This window comes from Ambystoma mexicanum, chromosome 1p (genome assembly GCF_040938575.1).
Source record: "Ambystoma mexicanum isolate Mex_15411 chromosome 1p, UKY_AmexF1_1, whole genome shotgun sequence".
NCBI lineage: Eukaryota > Metazoa > Chordata > Amphibia > Caudata > Ambystomatidae > Ambystoma > Ambystoma mexicanum.
Window position 1 is genome coordinate 520,046,200 of NC_090921.1, and position 22,227 is coordinate 520,068,426.

The following is a 22,227-nucleotide window of genomic DNA, read 5'->3' on the forward strand; positions in this document are numbered from 1 at the left end:
GTAATGCGGGCAGAGGGCAGTCTATACTCTCAGGAGGGGTTTGAAGTGATAACAGTCGCAATCCAAACAGCAATAGTATGAAGACTCCAAAATGAAAATGTCCAATCAAGGTTCGATAGAAAAGTATAGATACTTTAATTAAACAGTCAAAAATGCAGATAGCAAACTAGGAAGCAGATGCAAAACCCCACCCCTGCTAGAGAGCACAAACTATGCAGAGCCTGTAGACACTAGCACACTGGGCACTTGAGCAGGGGTGATCAGGCAAGCAATTGCCACAATGTCACTTCAAAGTATATGGGCCTCATTACAAGTCCGGCGGTAGCCTTGCCAGTAAAACCGGCAGGCTGCCTCTGAACTTGTGAATTTTTCCGGTGCCTGGCAATGGGGAAATACAGGGCCATTACAGTCCTGGCGGGCCCTGTATTTCCCCATTGGCAGGCACTGGAATGCATTACTTCCCATTCCCATTTGAGCCCTTTAGGGCTCAATGGGAATGGGGAAGCTGGATGCACCGGCACCATCCGTGAATGGTGCCGGTGCATCAGACAGGGTCTGCTCGCGGGTGCCGTTCCGCCCGCCAGGTCAGACCTGGCGGCAGGGCCATCTTAAGAATTTTTGGGGCCCTGGGCATGGACATCTTTGGGGCCCCCTCCACCAAATGAAAGGAATTAAGTGATCAAGAATATCTGGTGGTACCCCCCTCTCTCTCCCCAACCATGAGCATAACCCATAGGTTGATATGCCGCCTTGCAGCATTAAAAATAAGCATATTTACTCCATTTAAGTCCCCTTATCCTCTTCAGTCTTGCTCTAATTAGAATGATAAACAAGTAGCATTTGAAGGCCTACATTAGCAATCTACGAAGAGGTTACTTCTCGTCCAGTATAGAAACAGGATACTTTTTATCAATATCATCCGGGAAGGTATGCAGCCTGAAGTATTAATGCAGGATTGAATGTAAAAGGTACATGTAACCCAGAATAGGCAGAGAACTCACATTAGCTGCCTCAGAAAATGCAGAAGTGCTCAAGCATGGATAGAGTAGACCGTAAGGAAGGAGAAAGCTGCACATAGCCTAGCATAGATAGTGAATGCAGATTAGAAGCTACCAGGAAGGTGTCTCTATCCAGACAGACTGAGATTAGAAGTGGGACATGGTTTTCAAATAGAGTTGTCATTAACGATCAAGGGAACATGTGCATGTGGTGTGCAGTATATCAATGCTCACTCTTATAGTGGAAGCAACCCTATAGCCAGTGAAACCATGAGTGAGGCTTTTATGAAGATCATATCCAAAGAAGGAAATTGCCCTGAAGGGCTGACAATTTTTAAAAGTTTAGGGACTGGCAATTCTGAGAGGTTAGGCAAGACAAGATTAAATGAGATGCCCAGGATCACACATTGCTTAAGGGGTGAAGCTGGGATTTGTGCCAACTCTGCAATTTCTGCATTTGAACACTTTCTTTTCCAGCTTTTACCACTGACTTGCAAAGTACACAAATCACTTTTCCAGAACTGACCATTTTTAAAACCAAGATATTACAGAAGGGTGTTACGCAAAATGGGAAGGATTTACCAATCAATGTGATTTAACAGATTTAATCTAGGTATGTCTTTTGTACTTTTAAGCTTGAAATACTTCCAAAACAATGGCTTGTGAAATTGCCATTCATAAACGTGCAAAAAAACCTTTGACTTTTATACAAAAAGCAAAATGTTTTTTGTGTCAAACGAGCAGACCTTAAAATATGCTTGCCCAAGGCCTACAACATCTGGTCTGCTCTCTCCTGTCTACCACCCCTTCCACTCAAATGACCTATAAAAGAAGAAAGATCAAATAATGAGCTAAACGATGCCACCAGCATGCAAGAAGGAAACTTCACAGAAGACAGCACAGTAATGCAAGAGATATATGATTTGACCAGGATCACTGTATCGTCTGCTGGCAAAGCCAGGATACAAGCATGAACACTTTGGTCCCACAGTCTTTTATTCACCTCTTGGACTAATAGTTTATGCTAATCTTTGGAGGGGATTGCCTAGCTTTTAGAACGCCCCATCTGAACAAACCAATTTCTAGCCCTTCACCATATGAATGGCATATTCGTTTTTATAGCATGATGCAGGAACATTGCTGATAATAGCACCTCTTGTGCTGCAAAACCAAGTAGCTATGCAGGTAGGTTTATAAACTTCAGACATCCTAAAGCTTCAGCCAGCCTTGCTGGAGTGCTCGTCTAATCTTTCATATGAACGCATATCTCTGCAATGAGTGCTTAACACACTGTGCTAACTTCTGAACCATTGAGGCACTCAATGTATCAATATGGATTTCAACTTTGGCTATTGCACATGATCAACATAATTCCCACAAGAATGAAAGAATGCCACAGAAGTTGTGCCAAATGGAACACACAAACTATGTATTCCACAGTGAACACAGAAAGCATTACATGATTAATTGATCAAGGCAGAATGTACTTGTCAAAACAGACAGGTAATAGGTTTAGCACTTCAGCAGCATGCCATAAAATCTCCTGGCGTGTGCTATTTAAGTCTGGTAAACAATGGAATCTTACTTTAGATCAGGCAGCCTTGTGGGGGCCCCCTCCAAGGTGGGGGCCTTGGGCAAGTGCCCCCTTTGCCCTCCCATAAAGACGTCTCTGCCTGGCGGGTGAAAAGGAACCCGCAAGCAGACCTCGTAGTTTGCCGGTCTGGTAACAATGGTACCGGCAAGCTTACCGGTACCGTTGTTACCAGACCGGCAAACTTATAATGAGGCCCAATGTCTTTTCAAGACAAGGTGCCAAAGGAGGGCTTCAAAGTCACTATGGTCCCAGAAAGTGGACCAGGGCCTCTTCACACCACATTATGTTTGTCTTTCAGAGTTCAACGGGATTGTACCAGGCTTCTAGGGACTTCCTGAGGTGGTGAGTCAGCGTTGGGTTGGTGAGATGATCGAATGATGAGGTCCAAGTAGCAACGGCCTGTGGTATTAATAAGCTTGGGACAATCAGGACAGTGTCCAGATCGATGTACTGGGTCGATGTAGCTCATAAGCAAATCAATGCGGGAATCAGGGCCCAGAGTAGTTCATTGACTTCTGGGTTTCTGGGAGGCCTAATCCAGGGTCTCTAGGGACACAGTGAGTCCGTTTTACTCTGTTCTTCCAAATGCAGGGGTTCCTTGACCTCCAGTGAGGAGCCTGATTCCAGAGCTGCCACCAGGGTGGCAGGCTGTAGCCAACAGCAGGTCACCCCCAATGTTCCCTGGGGATGGTTAGGGGACCCAGCTATGATCTGCCTTCGCTACACCCAGACTCGGCTCCAGCAGCGGGGGGGGGTCAGTGGGGTTGGGCCCCCCCCCAGGGCCAACCTCTGCCCCCACCCTCTATAAAGACGGCCTTGTCAGTGGTGGGTTGTATACTTCCTTTTTTCTTTTTTTTGCAAAAGGTTGAATGTATTTTAACCATACACAATCAACATAAATGTTACCACCACTGGGACTCAGTGGTGGGGAAACTAGGGGGGGTTGCAAGCAGGTGGGATTTAGCGATTAGCATTCTGAGGGGCTGAACTCCAGGAGGCATGGTCAGTATTTGTTTGCTTACCTTGGACAATGATTTATGCCCACAGCCACGAAAGCAGAAATGACCAGGGAGATGGAGGGCTATCCACACCTATAAGTAAGGTAGCACACTTGCTCAAGTAGGCTGACTACAACTATCTAGCAAGATCCTGTGCTTTTCTAACTGCACTGTTCATCTTACTTACATTTACCTCTTATTTACAAGGTAGCCATTTTTTCAAACTTATCCAGTTGATTTCACTAATTTAAAGTAGGTTTTTATGTGTGGGAGTATAACTGTTGTTCCCGTCATGCTTAATAAGATGGTTAACTGTAGCAAACAATCAACGGCAGGTGATGATGCTTGCATGCAGATTTCTGCACCAGGTCCATAAACGGGTGAGGACCCCGACAAATTCCATTCACTGGAACACAAGCCACCGCAAGCATTTTTAGGCCTTGTGGTCTAGCAGTTTGGGGAGGGATGCTCACATTAGTGGCAGGGAGACCAATGCTGATTTGCCAACAGTATGGAAGCCTGACCAAAGCAATGCCAGTGGTTATGATTGATTCAGAGACTAACATCCATCACACTGACGGCCCTTCCAAATTACATTCAAAGTATATATTCTGCTGCATGAACTACTTGAGTATAAGTGAAACAATACAGTTGGTAGTTCTGGAGGGGAGAGTGTAGTAAAATCAAAGTGATTTGATGTAAGGCTTTGATTTAATTTATTAGGTGTAAGCCAGACTGATTGTATTGGACTGCAGATAGGATGGAGAAAGGATTTTAGGCGGGGCACACATTCTATGGACGCGTTTGGTTGTTTACCCATCCATATCCATGATAATCCCTATGGTATGCCCACCAACTACCGGCCCACTCCCTGCTGAAACATACCCTGGTGGGTACTCTTTGAGCTAGCTCTGTTGCAAAGTAACCTCAAACATTGTGCTGTATCGGGCCTGTTAGTGTTACATCTAAGCAGGGGTGCACAACTGATTTTGACAGAGGGCCGAAAGTACCTTACATGAGGGCTATAGTGGGCCGAAAAGTAAATGTGGGCGGGGCGGTAGGCGGGGCGTGGCAGGAGGCTTTTTAAACCCCCAATTTCTACTAAACACATGGAAAAAGAATGTTTTTGAGAGGTAACGATTTTTATTTGCATTTCAAACTTACATTTTGTACTACACATTTTCCATTGTTATAATTTATTTCTATTTAGTTATTTTATCTCGCATGTTTAGTTAACTTATATATATTTTATTGACCCTAGATTGGACATGCCGTTATTTTGGACTGCTACAGTTTGCTATTTGGGTTGCCCAAGAGGAGTATGGCCTTCATTGAGTCAGGTTTCCTCAAAAAGCCAAAGATAAACATCTCCCAACTGTGCCTGTTTTAGCTTTATTATTGGGTTCACTCTTGGAGTGCAACACTATGCCCCATGTCCCTCACCCCCAACCAAACACTATGCCCCATGGCCCCCTCACCCCCAACCAAACATTATGCCCCATGTCCCTCACCCCCAACCATACACTATGCCCCTTGACCCCCTCACCCCCAACCAAACACTATGGCCCTTGCCCCCCTCACCCCCAACCAAACATTATGCCCCTTGCCCCCCTCACCCCCAACCAAACATTATGCCCCATGGCCCCCTCACCCCCAACCAAACACTATGCCCCATGTCCCTCACCCCCAACCAAACACTATGCCCCATGTCCCTCACCCCCAACCAAACACTATGCCCCATGGCCCTCACCCCCAACCAAACACTATGCCCCATGGCCCCCTCACCCCCAACCAAACATTATGCCCCATGTCCCTCACCCCCAACCAAACACTATGCCCCATTGCCCCCTCACTCCCAACCAAACACTATGCCCCTTGCCCCCTCACCCCACACACACACAAGCACCCAACCAGACCCGAACCCCCCCCAACTCAGCACACTCTCAAACATGCACCCATAAAGACCCGAACCCCCCACCCCTCCCAACTCCAAACCCCCACCCCCCAAATCAGCACGCACACACAAGCACCCAACCAGACCCGAACCCCCACCCCCCAACTCAGCACACTCTCAAACATGCAAACATACAGACCCAAACCCCCACCCCCCAACTCAGCACACACACAAACATGCACCCATACAGACCCGACCCCCCACCCCAAATCAGCACACACACAGACCCGAACCCCCCACCCCCAACTCAGCACACACACAAACATGCACCCATACAGACCCGAACCCCCCCAACTCCAAACCCCCACCCCCCAAATCAGCACACACATGTACAAGCACCCAACCAGACCCGAACCCCCCACCCCCAACTCAGCACACACACAAACATGCACCCATACAGACCCGAACCCCCCACCCCCCAACTCCAAACCCCCACCCCCCAAATCAGCACACACACAAACATGAACCCATACAGACCCGACCCCCCACCCCAAATCAGCACACACAGACCCGAACCCCCCACCCCCAACTCAGCACACACACAAGCATGCACCCATACAGACCCGAACCCCCACCCCCAACTCCAAACCCCCACACCCCAAATCAGCACGCACAAGCACCCAACCAGACCCGAACCCCCACCCCCCAACTCAGCACACACACACAAACATGCACCCATACAGACCCGAACCCCTCACGCCCCCCAACTCCAAACCCCCACCCCCCAAATCAGCACACACACACAAGCACCCAACCAGACCCGAACCCCCACCCCCCAACTCAGCACACTCTCAAACATGCAAACATACAGACCCAAACCCCCACCCCCCAACTCAGCACACACACAGACCCGAACCCCCCACCCCCAACTCAGCACACACACAAACATGCACCCATACAGACCCGAACCCCCCACCCTCCCAACTCCAAACCCCCACCCCCCAAATAGGAACACACACACAAGCACCCAACCAGACCCGAACCCCCACCCCCCAACTCAGCACACTCTCAAACATGCAAACATACAGACCCAAACCCCCACCCCCCACACACATCCAACACCCTCCCACCCCCGCATCTCAACATACACACAAAATACATTCAAATCCAAACATCCGACACACATCCAACAGCCCCCCACCCCCACATCTCAACATACACACAAAATACATTCAGATCCAAACATCCGACACACATCCAACACCCCCCCACCCCAACATACACACAAAAAACATTAAAATCCAAACATCCGACACACATCCAACACCCCCCCACCCCTGCATCTCAACATACACACAAAATACATTCAAATCCAAACATCCGACACACATCCAACACCCCCCCACCCCCACATCTCAACATACACACAAAATACATTCAGATCCAAACATTCATACACATCTGACACACCCCCACCCCCGTATCTCAACATACACACAAAAAATATTACAATCCAAACATTCATACAGATCCGACACACATCCGGCACCCCCCACCCCCGCATCTCAACATATACACAAAATACATTCAAATCCAAACATCTGACACACATCCAACACACCCCCACCCCAACATACACACAAAAAACATTAAAATCCAAACATCCGACACACATCCAACACCCCCCCACCCCCGCATCTCAACATACACACAAAATACATTCAAATCCAAACATCCGACACACATCCGACACCCCCCCCACCCCCGCATCTCAACATACACACAAAAAACATTAAAATCCAAACATCCGACACACATCCGACACACATCCGACACATCCGACACACATCCGACCCCCCCTCGCAACATACACACACAAACAAAGCAAAACAGACCCGACACACAAACACAAACAGACCACTTACCGGAGACGTGCTGGAAGGCAGGCAGGTAAGCGGCAGGTAAGCTGGAACGCTGGACTCGTACTTCGGCTGGCGTGGTCCAAGGCTGAAATGCCTTCCGGCATCAAGCCTTATGGACCACGCCAGCCGTAGTGCTGGCCCTCCATTGGTGCAGCACACACGCATTACGTGGCTCGTAGGAGCGATGTGGTGCGTGTGTGTGCTGAGCCAATGAGGGCCAGTGTTTTGTCCGGCCCGGACAAAAGAGCATGGCGGGCCGCAACTGGCCCGCGGGCCGTATGTTTTGCACCCATGATCTAAGCATTCCTTTGAATGTTTAATGACTTACTTGCCTCAGTAAATGCCTCAGTAAATGAGCTCCTGTTGTAATACACAATGGGCCTCATTACGAGTTTGGAGGTAGCCATGCCGTTTTTAGCGGCATGGCTACCCCCAAACTCGGACTCGAGTCCCGAAAAATGGGAATTACTGGGCCATTCTGACCTTTGCGGGCCCATTAATTCCCATTTGCGGGACTTGGACCCGGTACATCCCCATTCGAGCCCCAAATGATGGGACCATTGTTAGCATCCTGTTCTGCTAGCGGGTGCCGCTCTGCACGTCTGGTCTGACCAGCGCCGTTGTTGCCTTACCGCCAGGGTCGTAATGAGGCCCAATCCCTCAACAATGTGTGTTTTCAGCCAGTAGATTTAAAAGCAACATGGGTGTCCCTGTAGCTGCTCCTTGCACTGGAATCCTAAAACAAGCATTGGCAAAGCCAGATGTTTTGAGATGTGTATAAGTAGTACACATGCATTTGCCAATGACATCCTATGCCGAGGTACCTGCACCATTTTATAGATGTTCCCTCCTTATTGCCAGGTGGTACGATTATGGCAGTGCGAGGCAAATGCCTTTCTCATGTGTATTCAAATGTTCAAACTGTTGGCTTTGCCAATACATGTTAGTTTCAGTTTGTCTCCCTAAGTGAAAGCATATATGCCCAAATGTGGGTGCCTTGTTTGCTGTGCGCCTAGGGAATAAAACTGCACCTCACTGAGTTGGTCCGACAAGAACCTACCTGAACATATCAAGGCTAGGATGACAAGTATGGACCAGCTTCAGATCTTCGTCTCATGCATAATATCCATTGTGGCTCTGACCTAAATAGTACGCATCTTTGCTGTGTGGAAACCTAGCTTGCCTGGCCCGAACGTATCATGAAATGAAAAGATGAGTACTGCCTTGATAGCATCATACTGTTGGAGTAACAATTAACAATGTTTGTATGCAAACAGAATACCTCATGTGTATTGTGGGTCTTGTCTGAATAGTATGATATAACTGCTGGGTGTTTCATCAGTGCCGGAAATTGAAGTTATTTAAAGCGGGATGCACCAGTGACAAGGGGAGGGCGGCTGGAGGATTGCTCCCCTCCCCAATAAACATTTGCCTCTTAGAAGATTGATCATGAAACCTTGAAAAAACACAAGAAAATAGCATTTCCAATTATATTTCTGGCAAAGTATAAACGGTGCACATCTGTTAAACCCAAAAAAGGGTATTGAAATATTTCCTGCAGAATACAATCCAAGATGGATTTAACAGTCAGACAATGGACAAATGCCCCATGGTGCACCCTGGCGCTGCCTTTCTCCTCTCAAATTCAGCCAGGGCTGCACAGGCCACCCCAGTGAGGCCTTATCTTTTTAACATTTCTTGGTGCATATTATTTAAAACAGGTTGTGATTAGTGATGGGAAAAGGTACTTTTTCTTTAAATTATATAAGCTTTTAATAAGCTATTTAAGTGTGATTGTTGAGTGATTAGAAATTATGTGGGTACAGAACAAGCTGTGTCAAACAATTACTTTGTTATACGTTTCGTGTCTGTATGAGTTCTCATTAATTTGCATTCTGGAGCTTGTAGGCTTCCATTCAGGATAGGGGAAATAAAGCTACCATCAAATCATTTTACCACCACTTTTTCCACTCCCTAGGACTTGGAAAATGAACACCTATGATTGCAGCTTTATTGGTAAAAGCAACTAGATTTGAAATAGTTAATTGTGGGAGAAATGTACACTTTTCCAGACATGTAGTATAAAAGTGAAGAGAAAAGGCGATTTTGCATATGTTTTGCTATTTACTTTTCCAGTACTTTGTACAGGGAAAACTGACGCCTGGGTGGCACTTGAGCCTCTGCCCTTTATGGTAATCTAAAATGGCTAACAGGCCTATGTTTGGAGTGAGAATGCTGTACCTCCACTGAAAGGGGAGGAAGTCCAAGGAGGTGCACTTTGTCTTCCCTCAGGAGACTGCCCACCCGCTACTTTGGGTCTCAGATTCAGGGAGGCCTATAGTGAGCTGGTATAGTGCCAGCTGACTCAGGATTCCTATAAACGTCTTCTCGCCTGAGTTTATCAGAATCCAGCACACAGGCAACCTGACTCTGGGGGTTACACTGGCAAGGGGTTCAGGCTTAATGTAGGCAAAAACGAACAAAGTCGCTGTTCTTTATAGGAATTTCAATAGTCACTGAATCTGACTGAGGAGACTTTGACAGATGTCCAGGGAGATAGCGACCTGCGGCTTCCAGCACAGTGCACGACCATCCAACGCATACAGCACATAACATACATGTGTCCATTCACATGCTCCCCTCAACCAGTTGGGCCTTCACAAGTGTCTGATGCCAACTCCTAGAGTATCCACAGGCTGTAGATAACACATGGATTGTAAAATTGTGCAAGGATATAATGCCCATGCAAAAACTTGACAGGCAATCCAACACCACCCAGAAAATTGAAAAAGGTTTGGCACATGTTTCTGGTGTTCATTCTCACACAGCCCATGCTTCCAGTGACTTTGCCGGGAGAAGTCAGTGAAAATCTGACCCCATTCCTGGCAGACAAGGCCGGTGTTGGAGTGTAACTTGGATTGCTCACCAATGAGCCTGAGGAAGGGGTTATAAGTGAGTTTTCTAGCTAAGTCTCACCCTAGCCAGCATCAGAGTCTTGAAATCTGTATTGTCTCACCTCACAGCCTCTGTGAGGGAGCCATTAGAGCAATGAACTGCACATTGTCTCACCCGAGAGCCTGCGTGTGGAGATGTTGGATGATGGGGTACACCTAAATGTATGTTTCATCCTTTATCCTGGCTAAAGAACTGTGTAATGACCAGTGCAGAGTTGGGGCTCGTCATAGATTGCATGTGAGGAGGGATTGAGTATGTTCCAAAATATACGGGAGATAGGTTGGGAAATATCATGTCCAAGAAGTATCAGGGCTTGGTCCTGAGTTACAAAGATTTGGGGAAAATCCCAGAGAAGGAGTGAATTTTCAATTCCACAAGATGTTCTGAACTTGATGCCTCTTTACTGCCTTGTAAGCGTGCGAGACAGACAGGTTCATGATAATTAGTACCCGGCGCGCCGAAATAGCAATGAAACAAACGCACTGATTGGTGCGTTTTGCGACCCTTACATGCTGGTAATCCTGCTTGCGTTCCTGCGTTTCCTACGCGCCAGTCCCCATACTCCAGCATTCTTTTTTTTCAACTCACTGAAGCCGCCATGGAAAAAGAAAAGGGACTAGGTCTAGTCCCTTCTCCCTGTTCCATGGCAGCCATTTTCTTTGTTTATTTTTTTCCCCTTTGTTTTCAATGGCCGCCATGGAAAGGGACAAGGGACTACGTTTAGTCCCTTCTCCCGTTTCATTGTGGCCATTTCCTTTGTTTAACATGGCCGCCACAGAAAGGGGAAACAGACTACATTTCCCAGTTTGTGACATCCGAATAGTTTTACTTTTTTTCGGTTCGGAAACGTGACGCATCTCGCAACAAAAAAAGACCATTAGTAACCCAGTCTAACGGGCCAGGGTACTAATGGCAATATGACCCTAGCAAGGGGGCATTACCAGTCGGGTAATGCCCCCGGGGCTGCGTTAATGCCCTTGCTTCGCTCAGGCTTCTATCTATGGCCTATTGGTAATTCTAACTGATTGGTAATGCGCCCCCTCCTCTGGTCATATAGCCTAAATAGACGCATGAAACAGACATATAAAGCAATACAAATAAAAGTAAATAATTGGTGGTTTGTGTTGACTTTTCTGGGAACTATATACAACCAGTATGCTGGGTTCGTTTACATGAACATATTGAAAAGCCAAGAAATCTCATGCAGTGTGAAAAGCAAACATTGCCAGCAGGTATGATCGTACTCTTGGAATAAGTCATGTGTAGTGCTATGGCTTGTTAACTTGTTCTTGTCCTGCCCTACTCTGGCTACTTTTGAAATGATAGTTAAAGGTCAATGCGGTGAAACCCGAATCCATTATGTTTTCTTTAAATGTTGGTATACACAAGTTTAATGACATGGCTATATGTTTGTGAGCTGAGTGGCCCTCAGAAACACCAGCAGGTTGAGACATTGGTAGTTTGTGTCCCCTAAAGAACTAGTGGTTTGGCTCTGCTGGGAACTGGAATTTCGACTGCAGGACCTGGATGCAACTAGGGAACGGCAGGGTCGGACTGGGGCATAAAATTGTCTCGGGCACCAATGAAATAGTGGCCCACAGTTGCAAATGGCAATTCATTCCTTTTTTGACAGACTGTGAATAGTGCCCAAGGGACAGTTTTTTTTACGTAAAACGTGATTCAAATTGTGCATTTTAAAGAATATTCATTTGGCAAAACTGGTCAAAACTACTAGCTATAGGGAAGTAACTCATCAAACCGACCCACATTGGCCCAGAAAGTGGGCCACTTTGGCCAAAGAAACTGGCCCACACCAGCATTTTGTGTTTTTGGTGCGGACGTTGCCCTAACGTTGCTCTTCCACTTTTCCCTTCCCACCTTAGCACTTGTTTTTGCACAGACTGGCACTGCCTAACCCCAGTCCGAGCCTGGGGAGAGGTGCAATGTTGGCCAAGCAGCACGCTTCATGGCGTTGCTCATCAACAGTCTGATACTCTTTGGGCTTTTACTTGACATTTATGAGTCTTTGCCGGTTAGACAACATTTACCATCTTCCTAAAGATTGCCTCCTGTGTAAGATGTACCACTTTGAACCACTGCTTCCCATAGGACAGGGTCTCCATGCACCCTGGGTTGTGGTCGCTGGTAGCAGCAAGCTCTTTCAGCCCACCAAGTAGAGACCCTCACCCAGTCACCGTATTTGCCTTGAAAGAGTAGAAGTGTAGCTGTACACTATTTTGGGATTAATCGGACATTCATTTTTGGCTTGTCTGCTCCCGAAGACATGATGCCATTCCTGCGACTGTCTGACATTTTACTGACCACATAATGTGAGGATGTGACTTAGAAATGCCTAAACATATGGAAAAATAAGAGACAGAAACTGCAGGAACTCCAGGCTTTCTTAGTATAGCCCCAGACTTATTTGTGCCCCGGCCCACCGGCGTTGGCCATTGCTACTAGGGCAGGGTGGGGACAAGCCCCACAACACAGACAAGCTGCAACAAGAGGGGTGATAGTAACCACAAACTAATTGTTAAACCTTCCTATGCAACAGGAGATGGGTTACCTCATCTGCTGAAATAGGACACCGGACACGATTTTTAGTCCTAACGGGTACTCCTTTTTTTATTAATCATAAACAAACAACATTATCTTAAATAAAAACATCACCCCTTTGATAAATTTATTTTTCCCCATACCCCGGCGAGATTCCCCTCAGGGATCTGTCCAACAGCTCACCTTCCTTGGATGGATTCATGGAGGCATGCTTAGGGTGAACTGTCAGAAAAGACCCTCTCTACCTTTCTAATACCACCCAACCAACCCCTATGTAGCCTCTGGCAGGCTGCCACCTCTACCTACCCTATCACACCAGGGTACATGTCTCGGGAGGATAGCTTAAGGGTAATGTGCTCGCCTTGGAAGCAAGACGACACCGAGCACCACAGGTTCGATCCCCGGGTCCACGCTTAGAAACCTCTGGGTATTAAGTGCGTTATAAATAACCTATCACATATCACATACATATACCTTTCCCCCTTACGTAAATATCCCCCATATTCTATACAACCTCCATAAATATATCTATATAAATAACTATATACATACGACTGAATACAATATACATACAAGTAAATGAAAAACTATATAGATTTGTCTTATGTATATATTAAGTAGGTTCCTAACTGTTACCTTATTGTGGTGGCCCCATGCCCAAAGTGGGGTGCAGAAATCACCACCACGCAGCCTCGTTGGTCCTCAAGCTGCCCCCCTGTGGCTGAGGGCCCACACTACCTGCCGGCTCATCTGTTCATCTTCGTGGCGGTCTCATGCCTGTGGGGCTTGCCTGTTCACTGCTGTGCCCTCAGCGCACACCTTTCTACTCCCATCAGTGATCTTGGGGACAGTGCCTGCCCAATCAGTCATTGTGCCTGTGCGGTGCAGGTGGGAGGCACGCCCCAGAGTTTCCTATGCTCTGGCGCTGATGGCAGATGTGTCGGAGCTCTTCACCCGGGCTGTTGGACCCTTGTGACATGGGATTTGGGATTCTTCACCGTCCCACCCACCAGACCCTGGATGGTGCAGACTTCCTCACAATGTTTCAACTGACTCCCAGGTCCATCCCGACATACATGGCCTGGGAGCAGTGATCTTAACGGCCTGTCCCAGGGGTAGTGGGTATGCAGGCGATGCATGGTACCAGGCCACCCTGCTAACGTGACTCATCGCTGGCCGCCCCCGATCTTCGCCTGTGCCGCAGCACACCAGTGGCTCAGTTCTTGTCTTTTTCTGGGCTTGCTCATTGTTCCTCTCTTCAATCAATATAAAGAAACACAAAAGGTAAGTTACACTTAAATACAATACTCCCACAACTGGTGTCTGCATCCTTTATTTAGGGGACAAGCAATGCAGTCAGGCCTTGATTTGGCCAGGTGCTACATTAGTCTGCCCATGCCCCCTGCTCGTTTGCTGATTCAAGGGTGTCACAGCCTTAAACAAAAATACATTGCTACTTGTTTCATCAGCTGCAAAGCTGGTTTGTGGATACAAAGTAAACACAAGAATTGGCAAAGCCAATAGTTTTGTCTTTTGTGTAGGCAAGGGATAGGCATTTGCCGGTCACACCATAACGGTACTACCTGGTAATAGGATGACAACAGCTGGAAAACGGTGTTAGTTAATAGGCATATTATGACAGGTCTTGCCAAATGCCTATCTAATACCTAAATACAAGTCAACATTTTGGTTTTGCCAGTGTTTGTTTTCAACAGGAATTCAGTGCAGAGATCAGATATAAATGAAACGACTAAAGGTACATTTAGCTAAGATATTTCTATTACACCAGTGCCACCTTTACATCTGCAGTTAAGCAATGAACTCTCAGAATACTTAGAAATAACACTGGCAGGCCAAAGCTTCATGTTACTTCTTGATAGAGGTAGCTCAAACAAATCCCTGGGGCGTTTGTTTTAGACAAAGAGGGGAATATAGTGTGTGTGAAAGTCCACAGGGATTAGCAATGCCACGGGCAGTCAACAGGTAGGTAAATAACCAAACAACAGCCACATTTAGTGTATACCTTGACATAAAGTAATAGAAAAGTTCAAAAGACATGGGCTTATTTCACAAGCCGCAATGCAGTAGCAGTAAAATTAGTGTCTACACTTATGTCACCACTCACTGCACACAGCACATTTTCATGCAGGTGTAAAACAAATGGATTCCTATTAAATGTGCCTGCACTTAGCATCGGCTAAAAGCAGGTGAATGCCATAGGAATGCATTGAGAATGCCTTCTGCAAAGCGTAATACATTTACAGAACAGAGAATAAAATGAGACGAAAGGGATTTCGCCTGTTTACCCTTTTTCATTTTTCACTCCTTTTTTGCAAACGTTGGTGTACCCCTGCATGCAATCACTTATTTTAAAAAAAATGTATGCATTATCGTTGTATAATAGTTCAGAAACGGAACTTTTACAATAACATTTACAAACAAATTTACAGATACTTAGCACTATTTAACACATACATCATCTTCCAATTTCATAAATAATAAAACATTTACCAAGACCCAAAAAGAAAACATGTGTTTCACTTAAAATACTAAAACATCACATTAAAAGAAGGAAGATCAAGTCCTTTTCAAATCGTCCCACATCTCACTTAAAGGCCCTGCTAGATACATTTGCCAACCCTAGACTCCTGCCATAGTTATCACAGTCATACTCTGTGCTTATGGCAGTCTACACCAGCAACATCACTACAGATATCCAGACCGTACAAAGGGCCAACAAAGTGGTTACTGATGTAGAATTAAAACATCACACTTAAAAATCCTCGCTTTTATTAGTGCCTAAATTGTGAATTAGATGGCGCAATGCCATCATATACAAAGAGCCAAAACTATGGCATTCCGTCAGGGTTCATAGGGTTATGACAGATCGTACAGAATCTAGCCTCACGGGGGGTCATTTTCCGTACACCACAGATGGCCAGTACCGGAAGATGATTCACGCGAAGCCGAAGATAAAAACCTCTGGCCGGCGGATCAGGGCACATAATTCTAAGTAACTCTCAGGCTTCAAATGTTGATGAATCTCTGGCACCCCACTTGAGTAGCTTTTTAGGGTACTAAGCTGAGCATAATTTTGTATCCAGTCATGTTTCTGGACCCTTCAATTGAGGGCACCTTTTAAGCCTTCAAAGTTGGAACAGCGGTCATAATCTGGGAACCATCCCACTTCTTCACATAGCACGTCAAATAACCGAACATGACGACAACACTTGCTTCCCGCCAGTACTGACTCATAGCTAGAGCCCGGTATACTTATTAAAGGACAGGAGGGAGAGCTTTCAACATCAAACAACCTCTTCGTATTATAAACTGGGATCTAAGGGAAACAAGTCTCAGTTCCAGACAAACATATTATACGTAGGTTGCCCTGGGTAGGTTGCCCTGGGCAGGTTGCCCTGGGCAGCTCTCCAAAATCTAGCTTCCACTCCATTTAGCCATTTCAGGTCTTTCATAGCTATGGCCTGAAGCCCATATAATACCTTTGAGCATAACCATTGTGTGTGTATAGCATTATCACACCTGATAGTGTGAAACCAGAGTGGTCCCTTACAAACATTCCACAAACCCCTGTGATCAGTCTTCCCTTAACAACCTTGGTATCTATAATGTCAGCATACCCTTGGGCTCTGGACATCTCCAGCCTTAGATACTTGTAGCTGTCCACATACTCAATTGTCCGCATAGAGGACCCCAGTTTCACCTTACAGATTTTCCTGGAGGACACCAGCATCCCCTTGATCTTACCAAGGTTAACCGATAGTTTAAACTCATTTGCATATGTAGCCAATTCCTCCAGCATCGCCTTCAGACCTGTCACCAAATGATCAAAAATGATCAGATCCTCAGCATGTAACATGCCTCCGTTCCTAATGTTACCAATCTTCAGTGGACAACCCACACTTGCTAACAATCTGGCCAATAAATCTGCCACATAGATGTTAAAAAATAGAGGGGCCAGCATACCCCCTTGCTTGACCCCCTTATTAATAGGTATGTTATCTGATAGGGTTCCCTGATCATTCAATCTAACCCAATCAGTGGTGCCCTCATGCAATGCCCTGATGACCTTCAAGAGCCAACTAGGGCAACCCAGCTGGCGCAATTTACCCCACAATATATACTGATCAACCTGGTCAACTGCTGATCGGAAATCGACAAATGCGATATACAAAGAGGGGCCAGCCGCGGTACAAGCCTGAGAGATAAACATATCCAGAACTGGAAGATTGTGAACCGTACTTGAACCAGGTCTAAATTCTGTCTGGCATAGGTGCAAAATCTCAGACATGTCAACCCAGGCCTGCAGAGGCCCCAGTACATAGGTCGCAAAAAACTCCCCGGTTACAACGAGTAGCGACAACAACCTGAAATTATCGGGGCACAGACAATCCCCTGCCGTGAAAACCGGGACCAGAATGGTCTCTTTCCAAGAGTCTGGAATACTTTTACTCCTGCACACTTTTGTGTACAATGGATGCAAGGCTTCAGCCCGAACTAAAGGTTCACTCTTCAGTACCGCTGAAGAGAGGCCATTCGGCCCCGGAGCCCTGGAATTTATTAGGGCACATAAATGGTGGCTGATGTTATGTCTGGTAAAATGAATGGGCCGGCTAGACTCAGAATGCTCAACACGCAAGTTAGGCTCCATATCTATGAACGTTTTACTTTTCACATAGGCAATCCAAGACCTCTCTGCAATGGGGTTCAAGATCTGGTATGTGGAGGGAGTCCAGGCCGCCGTCAGAATCCTCCAAATGGCTCCGACCTTACAGGTCGTCAATGTCTGAATCAGATGTTCCCAGTTCCCCTGCTTCGCCTCCCAGGATCTTCTTCATACCCAATTGCGAAATCTGGTCTTCAATCAATCTGTTTCATACATTACTATACCAGGAGAAACTGTCACGCCCTCATCAACATGCATATCACGACACGATACCTGTACCCCGGTCCCCTCCCAGCAGCAACAACATGTCCCAGAGAATCCTCGCCACTGCCATCAGTCTGTAAGAAGATCACTGTGTCCCTGGGCATGGCGGCTGTGGTCACAATGGCGTTGGCGGTTGCCATGGATCTCGAGGGGCGTCCGCATCAGGCCGCGATACATCCTCGCTCCTCGTTCCCGTTCACGTGATTCCACGCAGCTCCACTCATGTGATCCCGTGAGGGCTCGCTCACGTGATTAATCAGGAAATACTCTGCAAAAAAGAACGCCGGCCACCATAAACAGCGCTTCTCAGCTGTTTTCTTTTGCGGCGAGTGGCGTTTGGAATCCTGGCCTTCTGTCTACTGGTATTTTGACCCCCCCAGGTCACCTCAACAATCAACACCTTCCCCTCGTTCTCCACCGGGGCAATTTGCCTAGATACCAATGCATTGTTAACCCCAATCAACAAAACACCATAGGGGCGCCCCACAGGACCCTTCCCAGCCTCCATATGATATATCTGAAACCCGTCAAGTAAAAATGTATCAATCAGCTAGGTTTCCTGGAGCATAAACACATTGGGCCTCATTACGCGGTAGGAGGTAGCTATGGTGCTATTAGCACCATGGCTACCCCCTTACCGCATTCCGGGTCCGGGTTCCCAAAATAGGGATTTACCGGGTCATTCCAACCTTGGAGGACCCGATAAGTCCCCATTCCGGGAACTATTCCCCATTCCCATTCGATCCCCCATAGGGCTCAATGGGAATGGGGACGGAGCTAATAACGGTACTGCAATTTGCTCTGAAGTCCCTTAACGGGTCCCGTCCCTAACACCTGGTCAGACCAGGTGTTAAGGAAGGGACTCCCTAAGGGACCTCGGAATAGGGTGGTAAGGGATTACCGGCACCGGTGCCCTTACTGGTGCCGGTAATCCCTTACCACCTACCGCGTAATGAGGCCCATTGTGTTGTTCCAATACCTTTAAGGAAGGGCCTGTTTGCAAGAAATGGGAATGACCCCTGGTATTTCACACCACCGTGGCCAGAGATCATTGGGCTTGGTTTTCGCTCCCCGCAAACATGGCTTTCAGCCATCGCTACCCCTGTACATTATCAAACTTCACCCCCTCAAGCTCCATTCAGATCCATTTTACACCTACACCCAGGTACAATACTTCCCAGGATTAGAGGTTTGTGTAAGGTGTAACCTAAAAATGTCAAGGAGTCTGCCTGTTCACGTAGTAGTGCTGCAGTTACGGAAGGCCACTGTGAATTGACGCATCACCATATAGCCCCCCTCCTAATGGCAACATCGAAATCGGTGGAACTAAATCTGCAAGGCCGGTATTTTGATGCAGATTGTAAGTAGCTCGCTTCTGTTGATGTGTCGCTTCTGGGAGCCCTTGCTTCTCACAATAGTAACTTTGCGTAATCGAGAGGCTCGGGCTTGGTGGTGGGAGACCTTGATGGGACCAACTCAGACTCGGTCGATCTCAGCTGAGGCGCCCTCCCTTTCCCAGATTGAACATGTGCTCTCCTATCACATGGGGAACTAGGAGTCAAAGGCTCTTCGTTGACACACACACACACTATCTTGATGCCCTTGGGTGGGCACTGATTGCGAGAGCAATTTTACTTCCGCCTATTCCTTAAGGAGACATCTTGACAGCGCTCCATCGCCCAGTGACGCGCGCTTCATCTGGCAGGCTCCTGCTTCATATTACCGTAGAGCTTGATAATAAGTCAGCTTCAGACAGCTCACTTGCCATTACTTCCTTGTTCCTGGGAATTTTGTTATTCTTTTTCTGCTTTTTCTTATTCAATACTCGTTGCTGCTTATGTGTAAGATAATTCGCAGGGGATTGAATAAAAGACTCCAAGCATTCTTTGTCTTGATCCAAACTTTGTGAGGGAATCGATATGGGGTCATCATTTTACAGTATACCATTATACTCCTCTTGGGGACCCGGCTGTCTTGCTTCATCCATCTGCTGCATGGCCCCCATACATTTTGCAACTCCCTCATGTAGCAATGAAATTTGCTCCGCTTGTTTCAAAATGTCATTATGGGTACTTCCACATAGTTGAAGCAGAATATTGACAGCAAAATTCAACACATCCCATGACACACCAACTTCAAGTTGAGTTAACTGCGCTCCGAGGTTCCCACTCCTGTTTCCAATTACCCTCTCGTCAGTGGAAGCTTAGCCCACACCTCCGGCCACTTCCGCAGATTCCAGAGAGTTAGGATTTGAAATGGGGAACAATATTGGAGTGGTAGAAAGCCTATCACCCCTGCCTTTATCAGACTCTTCAACCTGTACTAGTAAAGGAGAGGTGTTACTCCTGGGTTGAAAGTTGAGCTCAATAGGCAAAACCAGGGGATTAGGGGGAACGGGGGCGGAGGTGAGATGAGATGGTCAACTGATCTCCATCAGCAGTGGAGTGCAACACAGCCCTTGGTCCAGCTTCCGCTGAGCCACCAATCACCCCCCTGGAGCACATCTGATAGCATAACTGTAATAGGGAGTTATTATCTATATCCCCAAAAGTAGAGTCAATGGAAGCTCCAGGGAAACCAAATCCTGTAGATTTGTTTAATCTAGTTTCCTCCTGCAAAGGATCTGCCGGAATTCTGGTAGTTTTGGCACTTTTAGATGGGAAATACTTAGTGATCGGGCCCCTTGCAGTCAAAGGAGTTGTCAACGCCTCTCACCTAGTGCCCCATTTTCATGTTGACTGTCCACCGTTGTTAGTGAACTCATCATTGCAGTTCTTTTATTCTAGTACGGTTTATTAGTTGGTTTATTCTTGGATGTGTGCAAGTTGTAGACGCGCTGTTTATAAGAGGCCTTTCCAGGCATCACAGCTCCCTGAAACACACCGTGTGCTACTTGTACTATCCCTGCTCCAACACCCACTGATCAGGAGTCAATCCCAAGGCTCAAAAAGATGCTCCTTCACGCAACCTCTCTCCGCTTCCCCCACCATGGCTAAAAGTCTGCAGGAACTCAAGTTCGCTCGTGGCTGGGAGGACACAGTTCACAGTCCAACAAGGGGAGCAGGGGAGGGTTGCAGGTCACAACGTGTTGCAAGGCACTAAATGGCCAGTGTTTAAAAATAGAATGAAACGCTGATAGGGATCACTAAACCCCCCCCCCACAGCACTACCTTGTAGTCAGTCAGGGTGAAGTCCAGGTCGATTCTTTAAAGATAGCGCTCCAGCTGCAGACTCCGGCAGCAAATGTTTCTGCCACTGCTTTTGCTAACAGGTTCAATCACCAGTTCACAATTCAGTCCGCAGGCTCAATGGGATACGTCCCCCAATAGTCACAAATGGGGATTTGCGATCTTCGTCAGTCGCTCAAAATTTTACTTCCAAGCCGTTCGCCCTTTCGATTGTCAGGGCGTCTCTTGCACGCTGATCTATACCGCCGGCTCAAAGAGGAATATCCCCCACAGTCGACACACTGCTTCACTATCCAGTATGGAAATACCACCTGTCTCAAACCACCGGCAAAATGCAACACACTGGTTTCACAGAGCAAACTAAAAGTATCAGCAGTGGGCACTTACTTGTGTTCTGGTGGCTGATAGCAGAGTTCACTCCACCACACTTTTTTGAAGCTCCAAGGAAGGACCAACCAGCTCCAGCTCCACGAAACACAAAACACTCTGCTCACTTTTTGTAAGAGTACTAGTAGGGAGAGGGGGAGTTTGCCCTCTGCAATGTCACGGAACCAAATACACATTTTGAAACAAAAAAGGCACATATTTGGATCCAATATCAGTTTTTACAAAAAATAAAAATGTGTTTATTTTCAAAGGTTACATATTTTCAAGTTAAATTGTTCTTTATATTACTTCCTTTTTACATATGCCCTGGTTCATTTTCCAGACATACTACAGTAACTCACCACCCGCTGTGAAACAGGCATGCTATCAAGAGATGACACAGACTACAATGGTTTAAGTTTTAAACAGTAAACCTCTTTATTTAAGGTCAGAATGGTGTAAGGCCTAGCTTGCCCTATCTCTGATTTGGGATTTCCCTCAACTGATGCAACTAGGAAAGTCTAAGGCCGTAAGTCCAAAACAAAAGTCTTTCTGTGACAAAACCTATGCTTGCCCTACTCATCTAACTAAACACAGTGTAAGGATTTTCCTGCTTAACAAAAATAGTGTTCAAAAGTAAAATGCAAAAACAGAGTTCTGCTGGAGTTCTTCTATGGTTCCCTTCTCCAAGTTCAAAGCATATTAGTTCACAAAGTTCACCAAGGTTTCTCAGGGTTCCTTTCCCCAAGCTTTAAGTACTTTAAGTCACACAGTTCAACAACTGTTCTCAGTATTCAACCTCTGG